Source organism: Arachis hypogaea, chromosome 10 (assembly GCF_003086295.3).
Source record: "Arachis hypogaea cultivar Tifrunner chromosome 10, arahy.Tifrunner.gnm2.J5K5, whole genome shotgun sequence".
Taxonomy (NCBI): Eukaryota; Viridiplantae; Streptophyta; class Magnoliopsida; order Fabales; family Fabaceae; genus Arachis; species Arachis hypogaea.
The window spans coordinates 5,552,011-5,568,240 of NC_092045.1; the positions used below are offsets into that span (position 1 = coordinate 5,552,011).

At 36.9% G+C, this 16,230-nt stretch overlaps 1 pseudogene; it reads right to left on the minus strand.

Annotated features, from left to right (window-relative positions):
- Window positions 1–6,149: 6,149 nt before the first annotated feature.
- On the minus strand, window positions 6,150–15,959 carry LOC112714885 (uncharacterized; annotated as a pseudogene).
- Between the last annotated feature and the right edge of the window lie 271 nt (window positions 15,960–16,230).

The window sequence follows — 16,230 nt, forward strand, 5'->3', positions numbered from 1 at the left end:
AGGAGAACATCACTCCTACTCCATCAGATTTTAAATCTGAGCAACGGGTACTAGTTAGTGGTGACTCCTATTCAGTTCAGATCACCACATTTTGACTTAATGGGTCAAACTACCTTAGGTGGTCTCAATCAGTTCAGATGTATATTCGTGAAAGAGGGATGACTGGATATCTCACTAGTGAGCGAAGCCAGCCTAACATCACTGACTTGCAATATAATGTGTGGGATACCGAAAATTCTATAGTGATGATATGGCTGGTGAACTCAATGGAGGAGAATATCAGTAGTAACTACATGTACTATGCCACTGCCAAAGAATTGTAGGATAATGTCAAGGAGATGTACTTTGAACTTGGGAATAAATCCCAGATTTATGAACTTACTCTAAAAGATAGAGAAATTCAACAAGGGAGTGACAATATCACCAAATATTTCTACACATTGAAGCGGGTGTAGCAGGATCTTGACCACTTCAATAACTACAAGTGAAATTCAGCCGCTGATGCCAAACACCACCAACAAATAGTGGAAGAAGGGAGGATATTCCAGTTTCTTACAGGTCTCAACGTGGAGCTAGATGAAGTTCGTGGCATAATTATTGGAAGAGCAATCCTACCCTCAATTGGAGAAGTATTTGCTGAAGTTAGAAGAGAGAAAACTCGTAGAGCTGTGATGATGGGGAAAGGCAAGACTGAACAGACTTCTTTAGAGTCTAATGCACTCTTAATGGCACCAGCTACACTTAAAAGTTCATCAAATCAAAAGTACCCCTCCAATGTTGGTGTGACCACTGTAATAAATCTTGTCACACCCGAAAAACCTGCTAGAAGATTCTTGGAATACCAGCACATCTCAAAGGCAGCAAATCTGGTTCCAAAATACGCTTTGTCCTAACTGTTCATGAGGCTGAAAAATCATCATTGAGTAAGGAACAGGTTGAGCAGCTCTGATACCAAGTTGAAGTGTTTAAATATAGAGGTAATGACCAAATTAGTACTCAAAAGATTCAAACGCTGACATTTTGGTACCTCACTATTATTATTGACAAAATGGTCCTTAAAAAATTTTAAAATTTGACAAGCGTATCCTCGAGTTCGCCGAAGCACATCTCCAGCAAGTACAGTGCTGACATGGCAACTACATTTTGATGACATGGCAAACCCCCTCCCTCCCCCCCAAACCCTACTTCTTCCTTTCTTCCTTTCCAACGCACTTCTCCTTCTCCTTCCCTCTCCCCTTTCTGAATGCATTCTCCCCCCTCCCCAACTCTAATCCTTCCCTCCCCCTCCCTAACCCTAATCCCCCATCCCCAACGCACTTTTCCCCCTCCTCAATCCAAAATCCCCCTTTCTGAACCCTAATCCCCTTCCCTTGCCCCTTTGAATTCTAATCCCCTTCCCAACACAGTGTCTCACACTCTTAACTCACTCTTTCCCAAAATAGCAGTGGAGTTCAACCTTCTCAGTCTTACAGAGCCAGTGTCATCGACACCGCACTGTCGCCATCTCGTCGTCGGGTCTTCTGCGGTCGCCAGTGTCGTCTATCTCCTTTGTGGCATTGGTTGTCTGTGCGCCTTCACCGCTGCCGCCTTCACTGCTTGTATTTGCTTGCTGCTAGTCCCTATTCGCTGTCATGCCTCTTCTGTCTGGGTTCCATCTTGGCTCCATCGTGTCATGTCCCCTCTGTATCTGGTGTTCTTCTTCTATTCTTGCTTTGGTGGTGTTGTATTAAGTTTTATTTTATTTTATTTTATTTTATTTTGATTATTGTATATGAATTTGTTTGTTTTCTCTAAGTTTTATTGTTATTAATTTTTTTGAATGATAATTTAACCTAAAAATTTGGGACAATTCATGATTTGGGGCAACTCTGTTGATGTTGAGGTTGTTGTTGCTGTGAATGGTGGTGTTGAGGGAGGGAGAGGAGAGTGTGCATTGGAGAAGGGAGAGTGGTGGAGATTATTGTTGCTGTTGATATTAAGGCTATTGTTACTGCGAGTGGTGGGGTAGATGGAGGGAGGGGTAGTGTGCGTTGGAGAGGGAGAGTGGTGGAGGTTGTTGTTACTGTTGATGTTAAAGTTGTTGTTGCTGTGAATGGTGGTGTTGAGGGAAAAAGGGAAAGTGTACGTTGGGGAGGGGGTTGTGATACGGCGGGGACTACAATGGGGGAGAAGTGTGCGTTGGGGATGGGGGCTGCGACAGGGGGGAGAGGGAAGGGGAGGGAGTGTGCGTTGGGAAGGGAACTTTGGGGGTGGTTTGCCAAGTCACCAAAACACGATGGCCACATCAGTATTGTGCTTACTGGAAATTTGTTCTTGTGAGCTCGGGGGCACGCTTGTCAAATTTTAAAGTCTTTTAAGGACTATTTTGTCAATAACAATAGTGAGGTACCAAAACGTCAGCGTTTGAATTTTTCGGGTATTAATTTGGTCATTACCTCTTAAATATATTATATTATCAAATGTACAAGGAATCGACCTCTTTATAGAGGAATTACAGAAATAAAAATAACTAGAAAATAAAAAAGGAGGAAAAATACTAGTCTAAAATAAAAGAAAAATTTTTAATCATACAATCCCTAAAATTAAGCTATACCAAAAAAAAGTTATAATTAATTTTATTTACATAAAAAATTTATGAAAGAAATTAAGAATTTGATTTTGATTTGATCTATTAAACAGTTTTAATTGGTTGAAATAAGTTATTTTATCTATTTATTTATTTTTTAATGGGTATCATCTGAATATGGATTTTTATTTGCAGCCTGAGTGATGAAGAGTACATGCGCTATGCTGTGTCTGAAGGAAGAAGATTCCGAGACTCACTTGAAATTATTGATCTTCTGAGAAAAGCTTACGAATCCTTGAATAGTAGTAACATTCAGAGGATGGGCGCACTTTGTGGGTTCCAGGAGGGGTAAGGAATATTTTTCCGAAGGTGATTAAGGGCTTGTTAGGGTGAGTTTTTAAGAAAAGATCTTTTTTCAAGTTATATTTTTTTAAAAGATTTTATAGAGAAGTAAAAGTAATTTTATGTTTGGATATCTTACGTAAAAAAGTCTTTTTATCTATTAATTATGTTTGGGTATAACAATATAAAAGTACTTTTTTGTTTATTTATTACATGAAAAACATCTTTTTTTTTTAGGAAAAAAGATCTTTAAAAAAAAAAGATGTAAATTACAACTTCTCAAAAAAGATTTTTTTTTTATTTTACTACTACTTTTACTTTTTACTACTAAAAATTTGTCAAACACGTTAAAAAATAAAAAAAATCTTTTTTCAATAAAAAAAATCTTTTTTTTAACAAAATAATGGCGCCCAAACATGCGCTAAAGCAATGCAAAGCAGATTTTTGACAGTAGAAAAGAGGGATGTCTTGCGGGAGTGCTCGCGGAAGAGTTCTCTTGAAATGGCTGCACTCCCAATATCATCTGATGCCAATCTCCAGAGAGACACCGCTCCAGCTGGTCCTGCAAGTCGAATCCAAATGAACAACTGAATAACCTCAAGATCAATGGGGACAAACCACTTCAGCTTCAGGTTGGTAATGATTGCCGTTAGTTGCTTTCCATGAACAGACAATGAAGCCTGGGTCATCGACCTCGATTTCAGTATCACTTCTTTCCCACTTACCCTGTACTGTTGAGATTGATCAATTAGAAATCCAGTTCAACCAACCTAGTTGTAATTTCTTTGTTTCAAATGCGCAAAAACCTCAATCAGTAGGAGTTAGTGATACTCAACAGCACCGAGTGGAGACATCAACTTCACTCTACTTGCTTTTCCAGATCAAAGTGGAAAACTCGAATGCCAGTCTGTTATTGCAAAAATTGGACCACACTTCAGAATCTGCTGCAGAGCGGAAAGCCCTGCTTCACTGGATAGTTTACCTATTTGGACATTGGATGATTGTATGCAAAGTGTTCCAATAAAAGATTCCATTCTTGTGTTATCTGGTCAGAAGATCATCCAAGTTGAAGAACCAGAACCACAGGTAGATGTTCGTCTTGGTGCCTTTGGTCCTGCATGAGTAGGAGAGATTTTCTTGGTACCTGTTACAGTGATTTCCAAAGGTCATGATGTGAGGGGAAGCCTTGGATAGTCATCATGTCCAGCTGCTTGGTATTTCTGGACCAGAAGGGGAAGATGATTCTCATTTAGATTCTGACAAAATAAAGCAAGTACAGCAATCATTTCGATTAATTTCTGTCCCTTTTAGAAAAGGGATTCCTGGTCATGCAAACTAGAAATCAAGTGGCACCGGCCTAAACCGATTATGCTTTATGTATCTTTGGGTTATACTCCACAAGAACTTGCAAATTGAAGGGCAAAATGCTATTGAACTTAACCATCATTTTTTGATGCCATTCAGACGGGACCCATTAATTCTCTCTAAGAACAAGCAAGCTTCAGAATGTAACATGTCACAATCACTTCCCTTAAACCAAAAAACTCTGCTCATTGTCAGCGCAAAGAATTACAATGATGTTGAAAGGACTTGCTCTAACCAACATGGAAATGAGGAGCTTTCAAACCCTGCCCTTGTTGCTCCTGGGAGAGAGTTCAAGAAGGTATTCTCAGTGAGTTCCGACAAAAACACTTCAAAGCTTGTACTAGGAACTGTGTGTTTGACATGGAGGAGGGACTTGGGGGGTGGAAGAGCAATCTGCTTCTACCACGGCGACATCTTGGGAGACCCCTTCACATACTATATTAGGATTTTGAACCAGACACCATTGTTGCAGGAAATCAAATACACACTGGCAGATGCACAAAGTTTTGTATTATCAGGGTATCATAATGACACTGTATATGTTCTTCCAAAATCTGAGCACATTCTCAGTTACAAATTAGTTCCACTTGCTTCTGGGCTGCAACAGTTACCTAGATTTTCCATGACTTCAGTGAGATACTCAGCAGCATACCAGCCTTCAAGTTCTTCAAATTCTATTTTTGTTTTTCCTTCGAAGCCTCATTTCAAGAATGCAGCCTCGACCAACTTTAGGTTGGAGTCAGTTGCCAATGAATAGATCTTGTACACTGTTCCCTTTTTTTATAATTATTTTCATTCTATCATATTCATCTTCCTTGGGATTGAAGGAAACTACATATGTTGCATGGAAAATCTATATATATGTCCTCTTTTGGATCTGTTTCTTGTTTATTATTGATTTGGGTCATTAAAACACTTCTAGATATGTTAATCAATAGTTACACGTTAACACAAGCAATAGTTTTAGACTGGAATCGGTTCTAACTGCTTTTGCATTGACTGGTTAATGGAATTTTTTTTTATTTATATTCCTCTAGAAAAAAAAACTAGTGCAAATATTTACTCCTTAAGTATTTAGCTGTCCTATGATGTTTGAATGAGGAGTTTCCTGCAACTAAATGATTTATAATGCTGTATGTCTAACTCATAATGATCAAGTGTCATTATCTTTTTAATATAATCTTCAAACTTCGGAAATGAACATGATTGGTTGAGATATTGATGGCGCAATGTGCTCAGATTAAGTGACTAAGTGTATCATGAACCTATGTGCTCCATAAGAGTTGCAACCCAATCGCAAAACTGTAGCAGTTCCATCTCTTTCTATTAGAAATTTAGAACTAGCTAACTCGATTTCTTTGTATCATAATGAATAATGAATATCAATTATCTTTTCTTTTTGTATGTAAGGTAATGAATATGATGCACGTCAAAGATAGTTATAAATAACTAAGATATTAATAGGAACACAAAATCGAGACTATGTTATCTGATAGTGATATTTGTTCGATCAATTATTTTATCACATTACCATTCTAAGGCAATGGCCCATATGTTTTGCAGTAAATAAATATTACTTTGACGTAGTTATTTTTAGAATATTACAATTACAAGATAGTGAAGAGGAACAGAGTCTTAGGTAACGTTTGTTATGAAGTACTGAAACAGAAACTGAAAAATTGAGATTCAGTATCATATTTGTTAGTTCAGAGACTGATACTAAAATTTCTGTCTCTTTTCCTAAAATTTCAGTATTTTAATACCTCAAAATGTAAGAACACAAAGAACTAAAATTTTTAGAAAAGGAGATTAAAACTTTAATAACATTTTATAACTAAAATATCCTCATTTCAATTAATTAATTTAAATTTTACCCTTTGTGCAAATTAAATTAGAGTTTCATTCTTGTTTCAATTTCTGTCTCCCACTTTGCACCAAACAAAATACTGAAGTTTATTTCAATCTCTGCCTCTTAGTCTCTATCTCTCAATCTTACTCTTTCCTCTACTCATTTTCTTTAATAGGCAGCACAAAGTGAACAGACGTTAAAAACTACACTTACAATTGCCCGAATATGGGGGCAAAATAACCCAAAACACTGCACAATGCTCCCCGCTGTTTTCTTCACTATAAAGAACACCAACAAGACTTCCTAATCCTACCACACCAAAACATATGCAAAATTGACATGTTTTTCGACACAAGAATATCATTACAAAGACTCTGGACTAGTGGATGGTCTGATTCTTGCGGGCATTCTTGCATTTTGCTGTTGAAAATGCAACAAAGACTTGTTCTTGGGCGTGATTGACATTCTATTCAAGTCAGGATTGAAATCCAAACCTGCTTGTACACTCATTGTCATGTCATCTTCAATCGTATCATTCTCATTCATGTCGGCAAATTCGTCATCAGATGCATCGCTGCCACTTTCACTGAATTCGTCATCATCGGCGCCATCACATTTGATCTTTGACCAGCGTGCAAAATGTGGCCTTATATAACTGTAACAGCAATGAAATTTAGAGTGGAAGGCAGAAGCAACACCAACAACTAAACTAAGAAAAAAGTCTGGACAAATCTAACGATTTTTTCCTTCATAAAACTAGATTACAAACCTTTCACTTTTCTTCAGTAAACAAGGATCAAAAGGAAGAACATGTCGAGTCTATCTATCCCGCCAAATGCCCTCGAAAGATCAGATTCGAGCATATCATCGAAGGCAAATGATTCCGATGTCATGAAGAGCTTAGCAGCCTTTGCTTGTCTTAGGAATTCCACTACTACAGTAGGAAGACAAACCTGTTGGAGAAATGTAAGCTTAATTATACATTTTAGATACAATAATCAAGGTTGGAGCAAATAAGAATAGTTAACCAAAATCAGTCCAGTCTTTAGCTGACTATATCACTGTCCATAAAATCTTAGCATTTTATGCTCTCTATAAACCATGATGGCTTTTGAGAAGTTCATTACCTTCAAAGGATTCAATTTATGTTGCAAGATTGGCTCCATGGGCATATTTAGAAGTTGCATTTTGAGCCTTGGAGCATCCATCAGAGATCTCAATCGAAAACACAGCAAATACATGAGCGCCTGCTCACGAAAACAAGCTTATGAACACTAAAATCCAAATAATCTACCAAAAAACTTGAAAATAAAAATAATAAACACGGTAACATTAACATGAAATGATTTTGCAGTTCATAGAAATACTTAAGTTTTCTAACCAGGTTAAAATAATTTGTAAAGTAACCAAACCAAACCAATTGCTTACAATAAACAGCCAATGAAACAGAAGAGGATTGAGGGCTCAAAAGCACATATCAAAGGATGCAATACTGGAAGCTTTCAAACAATGGCATTGAAAAATGATTTATCTTCCTATCAACTTCTGCCAAGCATCCTCTTAATTACTAAATTAAGAATTTTCTTATAAATATTTCTAGAGATTAATTATATCTGTGTTTTAAGAGAATCTTTAGAATGTTATAACATTATTCCTGTTGCATTACTTGTCCAGTTAGTGTCAAGTCATCAGATTTATAGCCCTTCCCTCACCATATGCAAGAATAGAATGTCAAATGCTAATCGACATACCTGACAACCAGAATAAAAAACTTGATGTGCTCGCGGGTTCATAATGGAATCATGTGACTTGCAATAGTTAAGACACCAATCTACCAATCTGAAACCTCATGGGAAGATAATCATATCAGTTAGTACCATTTCCTATTTTATATGATAAGACAGAAAAAGTAATTAGGCCATGCAAGGAAACTAATGTTCCCAAACCTTTGTAAGATGCTAGCAACCAATGCCGCTGAAACAAACTTTGCACGGGACAAATAACTAGCAAGATAAGCAACAGCACTCATCCTGCGATAAATGAAAACAACTAGTAATGTCATATGTGAAGTCTATACAATGCTCAGTATCATATGCACCACATTACATCTTCCACAAAAATGATGTTAAAACAAAACAAATAATTCAATAAATAGGAGAAGCACACTAAATCATTTAAGTTCAATTAAATAATTAAATTCTATAATAAGCTGCTAAGGGGCCCCATTTGATAATCATCAAATCATTTACAGTTAAAAAAATATCAATCACAAATAAAAAAATACATATGACCACACTAACATCAATTATGACACTTCACAATGAATGGGGGCAAAATATTTAAGAGTTCATCAATTGGTGATGACAGCCACCTGAACTTTTAATTTTCAAGTTTCAACCACACCATAATCAATTTTACCTAGTATTGGGGGGATTAACATTGCTAAGAAACATCTCTGTAAGAACCATCGCGAACTTCTCCCCACAATCTTCAGGATCAAGTGCACATGCATAGAACACCACAAACTGCAACAAAATAAAGGCATTGATAATGTATTTCACAAAGCAGTACCAACTTGAGAGAGAGAGAGAGAGAGAGAGAGAGAGAGAGAGAGAGAGAGAGAGAGAGAGAGTACCTGGGTGAATTTTGATTTGTAGGCATTCAAAATAGTCCTTTGAAATGATCTCACTAGAACATCAAATACCTAATTAAGAATTTAATGAACATATAGAAGTTAAGTATATAGTACAAAGAAATCAAAGCAAATATATGCAATGTCTGAAAAATACCTCAGACAAACGGCCACTGCTTTGACAGGACTCAAGATGCAAAAAAGTCAGCTCAATCAAGCTATCTAATTTCTCAGCAATTGTGTTTCCCTCCAAACTTTTCCTATTTAAATATTCTGCAGCAGGCTGTTATAAAATAAAAAACAACGATGAGATAGCACATAAGATATGTGATATTGTGGAACACACAAAAGTGAAGACAAAATCTAGAACACATTTCTGTTAATAAGATGATATATAGACTGGCAACTAACATACGTAGTAAATTGGAAGAATTACATAATGAATAAAAGTTGGAAATATATTCCTCATAGATGAGCCAATAGCCTAATAGAACCTAACTACATTCATCTTTCAAAACCTTGCAACTAATTCGCATAGAAGTTGGCTGAAAAATTAACAGTAAGCTGAGTGCAGAACAAAGATTCAATCTGATGCATGAGCAAGGCTTTGCCATGACAGGAAAGGAGTTTCATCCATGATCTTAGGTTAATGAACTTTAAAAGAACTATAAAGGGAGAGCTCAAATGATCACTGCTAAAGGAAAAATGATGAACCAGCCAAACTCTAATTACTATCATATTATAACTCTTCTAAATTGTATAAGGAAATGTGATTGCGAACTGTATACTGCTTATTTAGCATTAACACTTGACCACTACAAGTTTACTGCACAATGACTTCCCTTCTTGGGAATCCAGCAATACGTAATGTCAATGTAGTTTATGGCAGAAGAGATAACTCTATGGCTGAATAGTCTATTACTTTCTGAATTCCAAGTTCTATTATGAACACATTTCAGCAGATTCTCAGTTAGTTTACCATAATGTATCTAGATTCACTTTTGTCGTTAGATTTGGCAGAAAAAATTATACCAGGTTTGCTTCCAAGTCCTTGCTTTTTTGCTTTCTGGTCCTACTCATTTTTGGCCTTTTGCCAAGATAATTACATCCCAAAAGATGGATATTTTCTTTTATTCAATTTGATTTTCCCTTGCATTTTCTATCACAACACTGATACTTCCAGCAACAATTAGTGTATATCAAGTCATGCAGCTGTTAACATGACTCACATACACTGCCCATTGTCAACTGTTCCCCATTGCAAACTACTAATTTACCCCTTAAATATAAATGGACGAGCATAAATAGTCAAATTGTATGGCAAATGAATACAACTGCCAATATTTACGAGGCTCTATTTTTCTTTAAACAATATCAACACCTTTCTTAAGCAAGCAAACAGTATTGGTGCCTCTTGCCTAAAGATAGTAGTAATATACCCCTTTGTGCTTTAAGAGTTGTGTTATACTTTGAATATTGGGTGTAGTAGAAGTTCAGTAGTTTGAATCTATTCTACACAACAATGCATCCAGTTACGGACTATTTATGTCCCCGCTCCCAAATATGGGAGAAAAAAAGACACTGGTATAGATTCACAAAAAAAAAAAATGAAAGCAGAACGATGTTTACTCGTATCTCAAAACTCTACAAAATATCACGATGATCAAAACAAGTTTCAGTCTTCCATATTGACAGCTCAAAACATTGCAATTGAGACATGTATAGGACATATCTAGTATGGTTAAAAAATTACTCATCATCGACAACTCAATCCCAGCATGGTATATGATATACAGAGAGTTAAAGTACCTGAGTTCACCATATGAAGTTTTGCCACTTCACAAAGCCACCTAACCTCACCCACAGCCTGATCAAGCCAAGCCTGAGCACAATAAGCTTGGCATGTTAGCCTGAAACAGGCAAACACCAGAATAAGGCCCTTCATAGTTTGATAGGGCTAACGGCTGCTTCCACAGCCTTATAAACATACATACAGGCATGCTCTGACAAAATCACCGTCGAAACGTCAACCTATGTCAGATTGACCACAACTTGCATTTCAGATAAACTTCAATCTTCCTGTTTCCCATCAACATCCATCGTACATCTCTTGCTAAGAAATCGCTAACAGATGTATTGAAGAGGACAAGATTTGGTGGGTGATTGTGTTTCAGGTCATCTAATAGCGCAATGATTGAACTAATCAAAAGAAATCTAGCTACTTAAATTGACAGGCAGATCATTGTTCGTGTTCCATGACATGCATATAAAACCAATAAAAAGAGGCAGGTGATGAAATATCAAACTTCAGACAGTGAATTTGCAAAAAGGAAACTCTTTCACAGCTCCACATTACTCTAGCAAGCACCATTTCAGCAACATGAACTAGCATCAATGGATGACTATGGAACTATTAAGCAATAATAACAACCTCGTTCAATCTTTTCATTTCACAAAGCATAAGAGATGGAACATAAATTAACAAAACTTCACTAGATAACACAAAAACACACTATATCATAGACACGGCATGTTAAACAGAATAAGAGATTCCCTACTGAAATCTTAATTTCATTTTTTTTTATCTGACCAATTAAGAGGAGCATCATCTTAATTTTCAAAATGCCATTAAAAAAAGGAGACATCAAGATGAACCCTAAATTAAAAATATTGGACCATACCATATTATCATCCCCATCCCCATCCGCAAATTCGGCATCCTCTAATTCCATTTCAAATATGCCTTTGGCATCTTCCTGCAAGAGGCCATCCCATCCAATTTCGACCTGAAATAGATCAAAAGGGATTAATTTAATGGTCAACTGCCATCACTTTCTTTAAACTAAAACTTAAAGGGTGGCTTAACCAACATACATCGAGTTCTATCAACCTATCTACAATAGCAGGCAGCATCGTAACACCAACAATTTCTCCAATTGCACCACTTTCCAACTTTAACATGTTCTCCACGTACATGAGAATCTCCTACAAGTATCAAAAGAAGTAAATTAAACTTTGACAAAATACTGCAATTGTCAAATTAGTTCTTCTTACATATGTTGAAAAGCTACATAAAAGAAATCTGAAAATTTGAAATGCTCCTCAAATTAACATATTGGTTTCCTCATACTGTTTTGGCATCAAAATGCATACAACAAAAGCATGTAAATGATTACTGGAGCAACTGGACATAGTTCAGAGTGCAAGAGTAAATAATACCTCCACATTGTAAACATGAATAAATTTGAGATACAACAGGGTGGGGAAATGAAGCTTAGATGGATGCTAATTGCCGTCAACCAAGTTGACAGTCCATCACATACAACAACAAATTCACAAAACGGAGCAACAACTAGCATAAAGCGGTTATGTAAGAACTTCCAATGGAAGTGGATGGAAGTGAAGATTGAACTCACCGGTCCCTTACTGTAGGTTAAGGGCATCCTCTGGACAACTATTGGAGAGAGTTGCAAAGGGGCAAGAGGCACCAAAACAGCTATGGCTTCAAAAGCAGCATGCACACGAGACAGAACTTTATTCTTCTTTTCAATTCCACTCTCCTGCTTCAGACTATCCATGAGATGATAAGGTGGAGTGAAGTTATTCACAAGCAACTCCAAAGACCAATCGATATATTTCCCATTTGAAGCAGCCTTCAAATAGGGTAAAAATGACAAGAAAGGTCAATCAAGGAACATTAAAACTCTGCAAATGGATCCTAATAACAAAGATAAAGGGGAGGGGGGGGGGGGACAGAAAAGAAACTCGTACCAAGGATACAATAAGCTCAATCAGTGCATCCATAATAGAAGTTCCATAATTCCACAGGCTCATTCTATAAATCTGGCAAAAAAAAATTCAGGGAGAATAACTATATCTTTATAAATTATCCATTTCCTTCCAACATTAACAAGTTCAACACTTCAAGCACAACATAAACATAAACACAAGCAACAAGTCCAATGTGAAAAAGAACTTACTGCAGAAAGAAGAGATTCGTGATGAACAGAATCTATGCATGAGACTGTTCCAGAGAGTGCCTTCAAAGTTGTCTGTAACCAACGTCATTCAAATATCAGCACTATGTACTAATTAATGTTACAATTTTCACGTGCTCTAATTTAAGAACTCACCTCAAGTAGAGCAATCTGATCGGGATTAAGACTCTCTTTCCGGTGCAAATAACCAACAAGCTCATCATAATTCTCTCTGTCACCCTAAGAGTGAGTAAAATCCACCATTTTAATTATCAGAAAAATAATAAACATCTAAGAAAAAAGATTCTAGAATGATATTTTGCTCTACGTACCAAAGTGACTGCTAAAAGTGCATCTCTAACATGACAAATTAGCTGAGAATCAGTGAATTCAGTGTCCTCCATCTCTCTAAACTCTTGCTTCTCGGTTCCACTAACCCTTCCCATTAAGCAGAGAGTTTAAAAAAAGGGGCAGAACGCAAAACGCAAAACGCGATCCAAACAAAACGGAGTTCGTTGTTGTCGTTTGGAGAGAGTAAAGAAATGCTGCTGCAGCTGCTATCTCTTCATTAAAGAGAAGGGAATGGCGGCTAAGAAGAGGCAACAGGAAAGAGGGTTTTGATGGAAAAGCAATTCATACTTTATATACGTATCTTTTTTTGCTGTGCGAATTTATAGCCCTTCAAATTTCAAAATATATAAATCAACCCATCAACTTTGCAAAATATATAAATTAGTCAAACATAAGCAAGGTTCTGAAAATCGAACCGGTCATTAAACCGCTCTAGTACTGGTTCAATGGTTTATTGATTCAACCAGTTTGACTGTGGTTCAACCTAAAAAACCATTTTATTCCAGCAATTAATTAACAACAGCAAGGTTTATCACAACAAAGTGCATTTATGATTTATATCTCTATCTCTATGCATAAGAGTCTGATCTGAATAATAAATTGATAATGCATTGAATGGTTAGCAACAAATAGAGTTATTTATATGTTATCGGTATTGAAAACAATGTCATATTGCACAAACATTTGACTAGTTAGGCCTCGGGCATGTCGAAGAAGATAACATAAAACTAAAGAAGCAATTCATCACCGAAGGCATTAAAAAGTTGGTGAGCTTCTGATCTGGGAGGGAATACAGTGTGAATATGTGGTAATAGCATAAACTAATAGATTTGCCCAAGTGGCTTAAGTAATCAGGCAGTAACAGCAGCAATTATTCATAGATTAATTAATAATTATTCAACCCTCACAGATTATTCAACAATACTTATTCAACAATTATTTTTATAAAAAAAGATAAAAAATACCTAGAAGCTAGAAGTATAGAACAGAACAGAACAGAGCAGAGCAGATCCAGGGGCAGTAGCGCTGGCCAGTGGAACAGAGATGGCGTCGGCGATGGTGGAACAGAGTTCGCGACTGAGGCAGGAGGCGATCCCGGCGACTGTGCTTCACTGCAACCCACAACAAAGTTCAGCCAATAACAGCAGCAAAATTCAACAATTATTCAACTAATAACAGCAACAAAATTCACAGATTAATTAACAATTATTCAACCCATAACAAGTTTACAGATTTTTCAAGAATAATTAATTAATTATTCAACAATTAAGAAAAACCCAAGGTTCTGAAAACCGAACTGATCATCGAACCGCTCTAATTACTGGTTCATTGGTTCATAGGTTCAACCGGTTCGACTGTAGTTGAACCGGAAAAATCGTTTTATAATAATTAAAAAAATTACAAGAGAACCCTAATAGAAGTTATTTTCTTCTAATAACTAAATATAACTACAGATACTTCTGACCAGTTGTAACCTCTGCATGAGAGTACACAAATTATAATTTCAGAATACACAAATTGTAACTTTTGTAAGATATGTAACTGGCACTTTTGCTGAGCATATTATTCAACAAGTCTTCATGATTTCTTAGACCATTACATGTCGAATTTCAACAAGTTGCTCCCCATTAGTGCATGGCCAATTTTACATACATATAGAAGAAGAAGCTTCATTATAAAGTGTGTTCAAGAACATGTACAGAGCAATCGCACAAAAATCTATCTTTTTAATATACGCATGATAAATCAAGATTATGACCCTAAATCTGACTTGCAAAATTAACATGACATAACCTAGTATGTTTGTTTTATAAATACGATTACACAAATACATGATATTTTAAAATAAACCAAACAAACACGCAATCCAGAAATTACAACTCAGGAAAAATTCTGAAACTTTGAAGCATACTACTGTTAAATTAGTCACCAAAAAAAAATACTACTGTCAAATTATTTCCACTCCTAGTGATCAAAACCACTTTGATTATTCAAAGAACTATTCAGCAGCAACACACAATGGTTAATGCAGAATGCCTTCACATATGGTGAAAACATAACAATTGTTCCCCAGAACAATGGCGCGTTGATTTTTAAAACAGACTTTCCTTACTAGATGAAGTCAAAGTTAATACTGCAATGATGCACTACAACTCATAAAAGATTATAGGAAACGACATATCCAGAATTTCACCACCAATACAAACAGTTTCTGTTTTTCATAATTTACCGATCATAGAGTAGAAGATATCATTCTGATTTGATTTGCCATGTCACCATTTTTATGCATATATTCACCAAGAAATTAAATAAAATACAACAGATAAAAGAGGGGGATTGGAGGGGAAAAAACAGCAAAGTTCACAGATTAATTAAGAACAATTATTCAACCTAGTAATCACAAATTAATTAACAATTATTCAACCCATAACAAGTTCACAGATTATTCAACAATTATTGTTAAAAAAATACCTAGAAGCTAGAAGCAACGAAGCATAGAACAGAGCTGGCGACGGAGGCAGGAACAGAGCTTGCGACGGAGGAACAGAGATGGCGCCGGTGACGGTGGGAGAGAGCTTCGCGATGGAGGCAGGAGGCGAGCCCGGCGACTGTGCTTCCACTGCTGAGAGTCTGAGGTGTTAGCTGCACGAGCAGGAGTGAGGGACCGAGTGAGCTTCGAAGCTCCAACTTGCGATGGCGTCAAGGTCAGTCAGGCGGCTGAACGAAAGGGAGGGACTGAGCTCGCCGGCGTTGAGAGGAACGACCACCTCGAGGGTGATGGGAGGGACGAGGGAGAGAGTGTGTGCTGTTGCTGCTGCGCCGTTGTTGACCTGGAGTGAGTGAGGGTTGGGAGGGTTACTGGTTATGGATCATAATGCTAAACGGCTGCGTTTTGGCGTGTTTTGGGCAAAATAAGAAAACCGGCCGGGTCCCGGTTCGGTTCGACCGACCGGTTATCGGCCGGTTTAACGGTTTAACTCTGATTTTTATATTTTGCGGTTTTGGCATCTAACCGAACCATAATTCTCCTCGGTTTGCGATTTAACCGGTTCGACCGGCTGATTCGAACTGATTTTCAGAACATTGGAAAAACCTAAAGCTAGAAGCATAAAAGTATAAAACAGAGGGAGAATTGGTGACCAAAATT